General features: G+C 42.1%; 1 protein-coding gene across 3 annotated transcripts in view; it reads left to right on the top strand.

Annotated features, from left to right (window-relative positions):
- The first annotated feature begins 4,673 nt into the window (after positions 1–4,673).
- The window catches only part of Osbpl1a (oxysterol binding protein like 1A), a 175,836-nt gene continuing 167,384 nt past the window's right edge, over positions 4,674–13,125 (top strand). Inside the window, exon 1 of one of the 3 annotated variants that reach the window (XM_090353318.1) lies at positions 4,674–4,777. The gene's annotated coding sequence lies outside the window, so the exon portion shown is untranslated. The remainder of the gene's footprint in view (positions 4,778–13,125) is intronic. The other 2 variants (XM_090353320.1, XM_090353319.1) reach the window with 2 other exon arrangements.

Raw genomic sequence — 13,125 nt, forward strand, 5'->3', positions numbered from 1 at the left:
AGGAGGTAGAGCGGGAGGTAGAGCGCACTAGCCTTGAGCACAACAGCTCAGGGAAAGCCCCCAGGCCCTGAGTTCAAGCAATATATACAACAGTATATACATTTTCTTCCGAGAAAGAAATCTAAATGGCTCATTTTTACTTATCACAGTATGCAGTATGTTTTCTGTTGGGCACTCTTGTTTTTTGCTGGTTATTTTTAGGATAGGGTCTCTCTTCCTACTCAGATGCAAGGCTCACTTTAGACTTCTAGTAGTTTGTGGGAATCACAAACTCATGCCACCATATCCAGCTTTCCTCTGAGGAGATAATCTCATGACTTTTCTGCCTGAGCTCATCTGGAACTCTGATATTTCCAATCTGTTTTTCACAGAAGTGGGTATCACGTCATCTAGGTATAGGTTGAGCAGCTGGTATGTGGTCTCGGAAACTTTTACCTGTGCTGTCCTTGAAAAATTATCTACCCAGTCTTAGTCTCCCAAGCAGCCAGGATTACCGGCATGAGTGACCTGCTTAGGGCAGGCTTTCTAAAATGAAAGGATTGCAGGGTGCTGCTGGTGGCTCACATCTGTAATCCTAGCTACTCAGGAGGCTAGATGTGAGGATTTTTGTTCAAAGTTAGCCGGGGCAGAAAAGTTCCGGTGAAACTTTCATCTCTAATTAACCACTCCATACCCAGAAGTGGTGCTGCTGTGGTTCAAAGTGGTAGATTACTAGCCTTGAGAAGAAGAGTTCAGGGACAGTGCCCAGGCCCAGACTTCAAGACCCCATAACTGAAACAAAACAAAAACAAACAAAAAAGCACTAAGGGATAAGGTTGCGCTGGAAATACTGTCTAAAGAGTTCCTGCCTTATGAAAAAATCCATGGATTTTCCCCACCTCCTTTGCTTCTTCTAAAGAAGGACAAAAAGATATGAATAAAGCTGGGCTTTGGCAACTCAAGCATGTAACCCTCATGATTTAGGAGGTTGTGAGTAGGGGATCATGGTTTGGAGCCAGCTCAGAGAGAAAAGTCTCTATCTCTAATAAATCAGCAAATGTTGGACAGCAGGTATGGCTCAACTCAAGTGGTAGAATGACAGTCACAAGCTGAGCAAGAACATAAAGCCTTCTCTCTCTCTCACTCTCTTTTTCTCTCTTACCCACCCCCCTATGTCTCTCCCCTCTCCCCCCCCCGTCTCTCTTTCACACACACACACACACACACACACACACACACACACAGATAGGGAATAAAAATAATTGAAATGTGTTCTCTCGGCAGTAGACCCCAAAACTTTAATTTCTAATTTCTCCTGTCCTGATCCCTAAAATTGCCTCAAGTTCCTGCAGGCCAACGTTTCAGCTACTTGTTTTGTGTTGGTATTCCTGAAGTATCCTCCCTATTAAAGTTAGCCAGTTCTTGTTGATTACAACCAAGTAACTCTATGAACTTAGAGGGTCTTCCTAAACTTTTTGTGTGGAGAGCCAATGAAATCAGTCCTTGGTGGAAGGCAGTTGTTTAAATATTAGTGTGTTACAACTCTGGAAAAGAGAATTAAGTCTAGAATTTAATCTGTGGAAATATAACAACTCCTTTCAGTTATTACATGAACTGAAGCTAATGGCACAAATAGCATGTAAATAAATAAGAGTAAATAAAGTAGACAACTTTTAAGAGAGAAAAGCCTCCAATGAACTCATAGCCTCGATGATCTGAAATTAATAAGTACAATATGTTTAATATGTAGGTGTAAGGATGGTTAATTTACCCCAGAGCAATTTTATCTGGATGACATCTGACCTACTTTTCAGTAATTACCCAATGTCTCAGTCCATAAAATGCTTCTTTTAATAAGGTATAAAAAGCCTTCAGCATGCTCCTGTGGCACTTCAAAGCCACACTGGCATCAGGGGAGTGTTTGTAAGGCATGTAACACATAAAGTAGAATCTGGGGTGTCTCAGGTTTGATACAAAAGTGTTGGGACAAACATTAGGTATTATATTTCGTATTTGGAGGGGCAATGGGATGTGGGGAGTGAGATAGTTGTGGAGAGTCATGATCTCCTAAGGGGTTCTGATACAAACAAAAGAATCCTAGATGAATCTTGTGTGAACCAAAGCAATAGGTGGTTCTGATGAAGCCCACCCTGGTCCAATTCATCTGGTGAACTTTTCAGTCTGCATTTGATAATCACTGGAATGGCAGGGCCTAGGGTTAATCTGAAATTCCATTGCTCCAGAGCTTCTATTTCTCTGTGTGTGTATATATATATATATACACACATTGTAGCTAGGTATTATAATTACTTTAATGTGATCCAACTGCAGAAGTTCAAGTGTGTACCTGCTCCTCTGCTCAGGAGTACTGAGGGAAATAGTAATTGATTCCAGAGGCCCATGTTTGCCAAATGTTTTTCAAAATAAAGGATGATTGTTGACAGTGTAGGGATTGCTTTGTTATTCTAGAAGAGTACAGTTCAGTATTGCAAATGCCAGCCTTATATATCTATTTAAGTTTTAATATTTAAATTTAAAATTAAAATCTTTAGTCACATGTGTTTGGAGCACTCAGCAGCCATATGTGGCTGGCTAATTGCTCCTGAATGGATGGTCTAGAATTATAGAATCTTTCCATCACTTCCAAAGGTTCCATAGGGTAGCAGTGTCCTGGAATAATGAATTTTATTGTATCATTCTTGTGTGTTTTTGAAATTTCTGTATTGGTCCTGTTAAAACACAGAACAACTAATAATCCTGCTAAGACTAAAACTTCTTATGGGTAATTGTAATGATTAGTATTCCATCTTTGTGGGCACGTGTGCGTGTGGGAGCTGGATATGCATGCACATGGATAGCAGGACTTGAACTCAGGACCTCATGCTGGCTCAGCTTTAGATCAATGGCCAATGCTCTACTACTTTAGCCATGTCTCCAACTTGGGATTTTTGCTGGTTGATTGGAGAGAAGAGTATTTCTGACTTTGCTGCTGGGGCTCACTTCTGAGCTCTTCAGATCTCTGCTGCCTAGCTAGGATTACCAATGCTCCAGTTTAATTCTTTCTCTTCATATTGGCTAGGAACTATTTTTAATTTGCAAATTGAAGAAAAGGTAACAGTAAGACTTGTGAATTTAGGCAATTAAATAACCACAGTATAAATAAAGACTTCTGTGGAATCCTGTGGAAAGTTACTTTAATGGTTGACTTTTATTTCAACAACAGTTCATTATCATTAGAAAATAAGCACTGAGGGTTTTTTTTTCTTTCTGAATCAAATTTGGCTGCATTACTTAACTGCACATTTTGCAATGGAAATATTTTCCCGGAGAAGTGCTCATTTTATTCTATTTTATTTTTGGCAGTCCTGGGCCTTGAACTCAGGGCCTGAGCACTGTCCTTGGGCTTTCTCAAGGCTAGAGTTCTACCACTTGAGCCACAGCACCATTCTGGCTTTTCTTTCTGTGTATGTGGTGAACTCGGGTCTTTGTGCATGCTAGGCAAGCACTCTACCACTAGGCTAAACTCCCAGCCCGAAGTGTTCATCTTATTAATAAATGATGCTGGCAACTTGTTATACACAAGCAAGGCTGATTTCTCCAAAGATACTGAAAAAGACCTGCCACATGACATATCATATGTAGCCCAATGAGTAACTGGCCCATCATAGTTTTTCAGCACATTTCTAGACTTCATTTGACTTAAAAGAACTACACTCCTTAATGATACCTATTGGTTTTCATTGTAAAAGTATATGTTCACTTAATACACTTATAAAATTAAAAAAGTAGAAAAACTTATAACTTCCTGTTATTTTAGCTATGCATATATATATATATGTATGTCATGTGGCTTGAACTCTGAGCCTGGGCACTGTTCAGCTCAAGGCTACCGTCCTACCCCTTGAGCCACAGCAGTACTTCCGATTTCCTGGCAGTTAATTGGAGGGAAGAGTCTCATGGACTTTAGTTCCGCGTGCTGGCTTTGAACCTCGATCCTCAGATCTCAGCCTCCTGAATAGCTAGGATTACAGGCATGCGCCACTTCCGGGGGCCGCATAAATAGTTTTTAAGCTGAAATTGTACATGGGTTTTGAACCTTCCAATCTGGAAAGGGTGCTATTCTTGAAAGATTAGGGGACGAGGACATGAAATTTCATACATCTTTATTTCTATTTTATGTCTCACGTATTTTCTAATAGTTATGTTATTTCACTTTAAGGCCATCTTTTGACTTGTGAAAGAAAGAGCCATAGCTCATTTACACTGCCAAATAAGTTCCCAAGTCAAGTCACCACCCAAGGGGGTAAAACATCTGGAAAGCTGGATGACGGATAGGTTTAGTATATACCGTTCAGAGTATTAACCCAGTATTTACATTTTGCTTTAATTCAGAGATTTCTCTGGTCACCTGTTAGCTCTAGGTAGGGGTGGTCCCCAGATTTCAGGTAGGAATTCGGTGGGTAGGAGCACCAAGGTCCAACCCCTGACCCTAGATGGGAGTTACAGCCAAGCCTTCTCCACGCTCGCCCCGCCCACTCTGGAGCAGCCGGGGGCGTGGCCTGGCTACGCCCCGGGTCACGTGTCTTGCAGAGCTCCAGCTGTTCTGGAGCGCGCGCGCTCGTCCGCGGGTCGCGGGAAGCAGCGGCGTCACCCGCGAAGCCGCGCCATCCGCGGCTCCCCGCGCTGGGAGGCCAGCGCCAGCCCGAGTTGGTGACGCCGCTCCACCGCCGTAAGGTGGACAGGCGGAAGGCCTGCGCTCCCGGCGGCCCTCGTCTCCGGAACCCGGGTGACCACCGAGGTCAGTTTCTCGCGGCCGACCCCGGGCGTTCCTGGCCGCTGGGAGCCTGGAGGCCCGGAGTGGGCTGTGTGGCGGGCAGGCCGTGGTCTCCTTCCTGCGCGTGGGAGGTCGGTCGGGGGTCGCGGAGCATGGCCTCCCGGGCGGCCGTCAGCGGCTTCTCCAGCGCTTCGGGAAGTTGTTAGAAGCCACACGCCGTGGGCACTTGTTGCTGTCCCGCGCCGGGGCCGCTTGCCTCACCCACGGAGTCCCCTCTTGCAACCCTTTCCCGCCGGTGTCTGGGGGGCGTCCTGACTGCACTTTTCCTCCCAGCCCCAGGCGGACTGACACGCAATAGGAGTCACACGGCGTTCATGTGACCTGACCAGGTCCCGCGCGGCGCGCGCCACGCACCGGGAAAGCAGTGAAAGGAGATCGCAGAGCCCTGTGAGGGACCCCAGCTGTAACCACCCGCCTCCCCCGGCCCTGCGGAGGGGCCCGAGGCGTTGGAAGGGGCTAGCCCGGTTCCATTCTCAGGTGCCCCTCCTTAGGCCAACGCTGTTGTGCAATTGAAATGTCGGCGGCGTGGTGGTCAGTAAGGCTGCTTCCGTGTTGTTGCCCGTGCATCTGTGAGGTTTTAAGGGCGGTTGATCATTAAGACAATGACGTTTCCCTCTGCAGTTGCTTGTTCGTCCGCATTAGATGGCATTCTGAATATAGAGTTTGGAACGTTCTTGTCTCTACTCAGCGTTTGGAAATTAGTTTGATTTATTTTGGGGGTTATTGTTGTTTGCATTCGAACCCTGGTCTGGTAGGTTTTTATTATTGTGTAGTAACTAACCTTAAATTATAGGCCACTCAGATGAGATTGTAAGTACCTCTATATTAACTACAGAATGGCTACAAACCCCTCTCTGCTAATTCTAAATTACTAGGGAAGCTGTATTTTCAACGAATGGTCAGTAACATTAATCCCTCCACTCCTCCGCCCCCAATTTCCCTGTGGCTGAGCAATAGCTATTCAACGTAGATAACGGTCTCACTTATCAGAAAGAGTTGCCCCTCTAGATAAGGCTTTAATTTTTTTTTTTAATCAGATGACACTTGATAACTATTTCATTGTGAAACTGCATGGTGGCTAATCCCTGTCTTTGGAGGCTCATTTTTGCAGATACTTTTCAAGTAGTACCCACTTAGACTTCATATGCTAATGGTTCCATAATAGTTCTTCTCTAGTAATCTCTTAAAGGCAAGTGACACTGTGATTGAAAGAACAATTCAAGTTTTTTTTTTATTATTAAAAAGCTGGGTGCTAGTGGCTCCTCCCCTGTAATCCTACCTGCTCAGGAGGCTGAGATCTGAGGACCGCCGTTCAAAGCCAGCCCAGGCACTAAAAGTCTTTGAGGCTCTTTAACTCCAGTCTTCAATTAACCACCAAAAATAACTGGAAGTGACACTGGCTCAAGTGGTAGAGCGTTAGCCTTAAGCTGAAGAGCTCAAGGGCAGTGCCCCACAGTCCTTTTTTTTTTAAAAAAAAAAAAAACAAAACCCTTTTTTTGTGCCAGTCCTGGGACTTGAACTCAGGGCATGAGCATTGTCCTTGAGCATTCTTCAAGGCTAGCACTTTACCACTGAAACCACAGCACCACTTCAGCTTTTCTATATTTGTGGTACTGAGAAGTCGACCCTGGTCTTTGTGCATGCTAGGCAAGCATTCTACCACTAGGCCAAACTCCCAGCTCCTAAAAAACTTTTCTGAGAATAATGTGGTTTGATGTCTAATAAATATATTACAGTTATTCTTCTGCTGGCTTTAGAGAGAGCTGGGTATTGGTTACATCTTTCTTTTTCAAATATACAGTTCGAATTTTGTTACGCAAATTCTTACCTGTTGATATTTCTAGAAGCTAAGTTTCCTAAGTACTGAAAAAAGCCCACTGAAAAAAAGATTCCTGAAAGTAATATATTCTTGAGAGAGATAAGGTAGCACAAGCACCTGAGATACTTTAAATGGTTTGGTATTTGGCCACTTCCTTCTAGTTCAGTCTGATGGCAATCAGAATTTGTTGATGGCCTTGTAATTCCTTCAGTTCCTAGAAAGAACGCAGGTTTTACCAGTGCCAACAATTCAATAGTACAGTTTCAGAAAATACACTTTCCTGTGTGCAGTGTATATTGTTCTGGTGTCAATATATTATATAAATGCTTCCCCTAGTTTTTTCCTTACATGATTTCTTCCACTGATACTGTATTAGTACTGTCAGTTTTTAAGATGGGCAGCGGATGGGTAAGTGTAAGAAAGGATACATTGGGTCACTTGGTTATCTGAATTCCTTTATAAATCTACCAAGTAGGAAGCTCCTGTATAGTGAAAGCAGTCCTTGTTTCTCCATCATGTGACAATGGAAAGTAAATCACTTGTGAACTTCCCATTTAGCTTCCCCTTTTAAGCTGGTATAGTGGCGTATGCCAGTAGTCCTGGCTTCCAGTCCCAGGTATCTGGACATCTCAGGGAAGAGGATCCTTGCATCCCTGAAGTCATAGGTGTTAGAGGCCAGCCTGCACAACATAGGCATAGCTTTTTTAAAAAAATTTTTTTGAATAGGAGTGTAACAGTAGTACAGTGGAAAATGCATGTCCGCTTTTATCAACAGCATTGAGGGGGGAAATATTTCTCTTACAAGAGCCTGTGGCTTAGGTCTGTAATTCTAGCTACTCCAGAGGCTAAGATCTGAGAACTTCAGTTCTAAGCTGGTCCAGGAGGAAAGTCTGTGAAACACTTTATCTCAAGTAAATTATCAAAAACGCTACATTTGGTTCAAGTGGTAGAGTGCTAGTCTTGAGCAAAAGAGCTCAGGCCATGAGTTCAAGCCTTAAGACCAGCATAAAAAAAAAATCACCCCCCCCAAACTTTGCACAATGCATAACTGCTTAGTATTATACAGTGAGTTTAGTTTTCAAGATGATTTTCAAATGTAAAATAAAATTAGAAAACTTAAGTCATTTTGTCTGAAGTTTTAGGAATTTTATCATTAAGTGGTAATTTTCCATGAAACTCCTTGTATTATTACCAAAATATTTGTTTTAGGAACCTCTTCTTTTTCTGTAGACTCAGTTTTGTTTTGAATTCAGGGCCTAGGCACTGTTCCTGAGGGTTTTTTTTGTTCTGTTTTTGTTGTTGTTCTTTTGTTTTGCCAAGGCTAGTGCTCTACCACTTGAGTCACAGCTCCACATCTGTATTTTGGGGGGGTAGTTAATTGGAGGTAAGTATCTCACTGGTCTGGCTTCAATTATGATCCTCAGATCTCAGCCTTCTGAGTAGCTAGAATTGTGGTGCAAGCCACCAGAGCCCTATCAACTCAATTGTTTTGAAGCAGAAAGCTAAAATTCAAAGCCGGAGTAAAAAAAAAAATCTAAGCTTTATCCCTCATTTTAATGGGATAGTTGTTTCTTTGCAGATTTGCTTTTGAGAGATTTAATTTTTGAGCTGTAGTTATATTTTAGATATGAGGTGCTTGCCTGTTATAAAGATATCCCACTCAGGCATTCTGTTTATCTTGCTGGCTATGTTCTTTGCCATACAGAAGCTTGGCAGTTTAATGCAGTCCATTTGTCCAGCCTTTCTTTGATTTGTTTTTCTGGGCGTTTATTAAGAAAGTTTGAACACATGCTGAGGATCCCTGTGTCTCCTATTTCTTCCTTTAAAATTTTCGGGGTATCTGCTTTTATCTCAAGGACTTTGATCCATTTCAAGTTGATTCTGGTCCAGGGTGACAAATAAGGATCCAATTTTAGTTTTCTACAGGTGTTTAGCTCATTCTGCCAGCAGCATTTGTTGAAGACCCTGTGGTTTTTGGCTACCTTGTCGAAGATGAGGAAAGAATGACATCGCCCCATTAGTAAAGAAATGGAAAGACTTGGAAAAAAAATCTTAAGTCAGACCCAAAAGAACATAGGCTCCATGGTTTATATATGGGTCTCGGATTTTCCTAGCAGAGTAGTGCGATAGCTCAAAAGCTATGTACATATAGGAAGAGGCTAAGCAACATGAAATCCAGGATAGGGACACAAGAGATTTATCCTTATGGTGATTATTCTTTTTTTTTTTTAAATTTTCCTTTCCTTTATGGTTTATTCACTGTTTTTCTGTATCTATCTTAAGTACCTGATGTATTGTATATATGTTTATTTGAGTCAGGGAAGGGAAGGGGAAAAACAAGATGATGAGACAAAGTATGAATTAGTGTAACAGCGATATTCACAAGACAATACGCTGGAACTCTGCCACTTCAGAGGGAGTGGAGGGAGAAATACATGGGGAGGGGTAAAAATGTTCAAGAAGTAATGTACTCACTACCTTACAAATGTAACTAAACTCTCTATACATTACTCTGATAATAAAATTAAAAAATAAGTTTAAAAAAAGCAGGGGTGAAGCTAGGGTTACTTTTTGATATTTGGAACAAATAAATTATAACACCTGAAGTTACAAAGTTTCATAAAAGCCAGGTGCTGGTGGCTCACACCTGTAATCCCTAGTTATTCAGGAGGCTGAGATCTAAGGATCGTGGTTCAAAGCCAGCTGGGGCACAAAAGTCTGAGAGACTATCTCCAATTAACCACCAGAAAACCTAAAGTGGCCCTGTGGCTCAAAGTGGTGGAGTGCTAGCCTTGAGCTGAAGAGCTCAGGGAGAGTACCCAGACCCAGAATTCAAGCCTTGTGACTGACCAAAAAAAAAGTTTCATAAAGCAAAACAACAATGAAATTTACTTTCACCAATTTTCACACCATATGTATGTATCTAAATACATAATTTATGAATACCTTCCAATTGAAAATAGATAAAACAATATCAAGTAAATAGTGTTGGTGTTCCTATGTCTATATGTTATATAAATATTAAGAATAAACAAAAGACTAATATCAAATATTATTAGTGTAAATATCAAATATTAGTGTTAACTTGATATGAATATTTTTATAGTTATTTCTATGGTTTTCTTAAATGACATAACTTTTAGTCAGCTCTTTCTCCCCTAGAAGAGTGACTCTTTTAAAACGAGCACATAGACTTACTGAATATGAAAGTTTTATGGAGTTAGAAGTTAAGTGATTTTGTATCTGAACAACAAGTGAATACTTCCTAAAATAACATACATTGTTGTTGCTTTCCTTACATTGCGAGGTTTTGGATACTTGCCTTTTGTTTTCATTTTTGGTACAGGTCCTAGGGCATGAACTTGGGGTCTGGGTAAGGCTGGCACTCTACCACTTGAGCCACAGTTCCACTTCTGGATTTTTGGTGATTAATTGGAGATATGAGTCTCACAGACTTTGCTGCTCAGGCTGACTTTGAACTGCAATCCTCATATTTCATCCTCCTGCATTGTTAGGATTATAGGTCTGAGCCCCACCAGTGCGGGTCCCCCCCCCATTTTAACATTCATATAGTTGAACAAAGGAGTTGCCATTCATCAAAGCAGTTTGAGTGTGATGAATCTTGATCAAAGTCACTTTTAACATTCCCCCCCCCCCACTCCTTTCCAACCAACTTGTTAAATTTTTTTTTGTTGGTTGTGGGGCTTGAATTCGGGTCTGGGCCCAGTCCCTAAGTGGTTTTGCTCAAAACTAGCACTCTACCACTTTGAACCATAACTCTACTTCCAGTTTTCTGGTAGATAATTGGGATAAGTCTCTCACAGAGGGCCAGGAATGTGGTCTAGTGGTAGAGTGCTTGCCTAGCATGCATGAAGCCCTGGGTTCGATTCCTCAGTACCATATACATAGAAAAAGCTGCAAGTGGTACTGTGGCTCAAGTGGTAGAGTACTAGCTTTAGAAATCCCAAGGACAGTGTCAGGCCATGAGTTTAAGCCACAGGCCTGCCCTCAGCCCCCCCAAAATAAACTTCCTGCCTAAGCTGGCTTTGAACTATGATCCTCAGATTTCAACTTCCTGAGTACTTAAGATTACAGGTGTGAGTTACCTGCTCCTGACTAAGCTTGTTAACATTCTTTTTATTCTTGTTGGTTGTGGGCAGAAAGAGTGTAAGAGCTGTCTCTGAGCTCTTTTGCTCAAGGGTAGTGCTCTACCTGGTTGAGCCTCTGCTCCATTTTCTATTTTCTGGTAATTAATTGGAGATAAGCGTCTCAGGGATTTTTCCTGTCCTGGCTCAGTTGGAGCTGCAATCCTTAGATCATAGTCTTCAGAGTACCTAGGATTGTAGGTGTGAGTCTGTCATTCTTTTTTTCTTTTTTGCCAGTTGTGAGGCTTGAACTCAGGGCCTGAACACCGTCCTTGGGCTTTTCTTAAAGCTAGAGCTCTACCACGTGAGCCACAGCATCACTTCAAGCCTTTTGCTAGGTATGTGGTACCAAGGAGTTGAACTCAGGTCTTCATGCATGCTAGGCAAGCACTCTACCAATAGGTCAGACTCCTGGCCCCCAGCCTGTCATTCTTAAAAGCATAGAATAATGTCTTGTTTTCTTATTTGAACTTTTTCTTTGTATCATTTTTCTCCTTTTATTTGGTTTTGATCTCTGTCTTACATATTTTAGAGTCTTTGTTCACATGTCTTGTCAATAAGTTGGCTCTTACATAAGAATGGAAAAGCTGTCACCTGAAAAAAAAAAAAAGCTTCACTGTAAGGCCCATCTATCCTAGCTATTGCCAGGAGCTCCTGGTGTTTTTCTTTTTGGAATGTGCTTTTCCATGGGGGAATATAAGTAACGTAGTCTCCTGGAAGGTAGAACTTAGCTTTGCTAAAATTAGAAATGCTGATTAGTGCAGTAGGGGTGGAGACTGGCATTCACTGCATGGTCAGCTAGTTTTTGAAACATGTTCTGTTCATTCTCCAATCTAGAGGATTTTTTTTTTTTGGTGATAGATAAGGAGTTTCTAACTTTTTCACTATTTCAAGTAGTAGAATCCTTATGAACATGCTTATAAAACAATCTTGTGGGGCTGGGAGTATGGCCTAATGGTAGAGTGCTTGCCTAGCATGCATGGGGTCCAAATTCTTCAGTACCACAGACACACAAAAAGCTAGAAGTGGTACTGTAGCTCATGTGGAGAGTGCTGGCCTTCAGATAACTCAAGGACAGTACTCAGGCCCTGAGTTCAAGTCCTGGGACTGTCAGAAACCAAAACCCCCCTATCCTCTGTGTTTCTATAAAATGTATTTCTAGAAATAGAGTTGTCAAGCAAAGTAATTTTTTTTCCCTCCAGTATTGGAACATAAACTCAGGACCTCTCACTTCCTTGGTTTGTTTATTCAACTGACTACCTCTTAAGCTATGCTTCTAGTCCTTTCCTTTGTTGGTTATTTTGGAGATGAAGTTTAGTGGACCTTTCTGTCTGTGCTGGCTTCAAAATGTGATCCTCCAGATTCCCAAGTAGCTAGGAGTATAGCTGTGAGCTACTGACATCTAGTGGCATGTGTAGCCTTTGAAGCTTATTTGGGATTGCAAAATCGTTAAATCATTACCTTTTCTTTCCTCTTGTTCTTTCTTCTTTCTCTTTCTTCCCTCCCTTCTGCTCCCACTACCCCCCCCTTTTTGTCCTGGGGCTTGAACCCAGAGCCTGGGTACTGTCCCTGAGCTTTTTTGCTCAACACTAGTGCTCTGCCACCTTGAGCTACAGTGCCGCTTCTGATTTTCTGTGGGTTAATTGTAGAGAAGAGTCTCAGACTTTTCTGCCATGATTGGCTTTGAACTGTAATCCTTAGATCTCAGTTTCCTGAGTACCTAGGATTACAGCTCTTTTCTTTTTCTATTGTTATTATAAAGATATACAGAGGTATTATAGTTACATAAGTCAGATAATGAGTACATTTCTTTTTGAACCATGTCACCCCTTCCCTCACTTCCAGTTTTTCCCTCCCATTCCCACCCACAAGACACATAGTTAATTTTCAACAGAGTTTCTAGTGAATACCACTGCTTCATTTGTTCACCATTCATCATTATATTTTCAGTATAACTTATGAATGATTGTATGCATTTATATTTGTTGGGGGCCGAGTAATGCCATGTCTAATAACTTTCTGCTGAGACAAGGCAAGGCACAAGAGGCAGGGCGCAAGACTTGATTATGATTGGTTACATATGTGTTATTGTTGATCACTCTCTGCTGGGACCTAGAGTGAGGGTCTATTAACTGGAGGGACTTCCTCAGGAGGGCGTTTTTCTGGAGAGAGAGATTTTTCTGCCTTGATGACGCTGTGTGGTGTCTCTGTTCATGCTCCGGGGAAGGAAGGCTGAGTGTGGGAGGACAGTGGGTCTCTCCTCTTGTGGTTTGGACTGGTCGGGGTGTGTTTTTCCCATCCCTCTGACTAGTCGAGAGGGACTGGGGATGAAGGACCCCGACATAGAT

Source organism: Megascapheus bottae, chromosome 19 (assembly GCF_031878675.1).
Source record: "Megascapheus bottae isolate mThoBot1 chromosome 19, mThoBot2.hap1, whole genome shotgun sequence".
Classification (NCBI taxonomy): domain Eukaryota; kingdom Metazoa; phylum Chordata; class Mammalia; order Rodentia; family Geomyidae; genus Megascapheus; species Megascapheus bottae.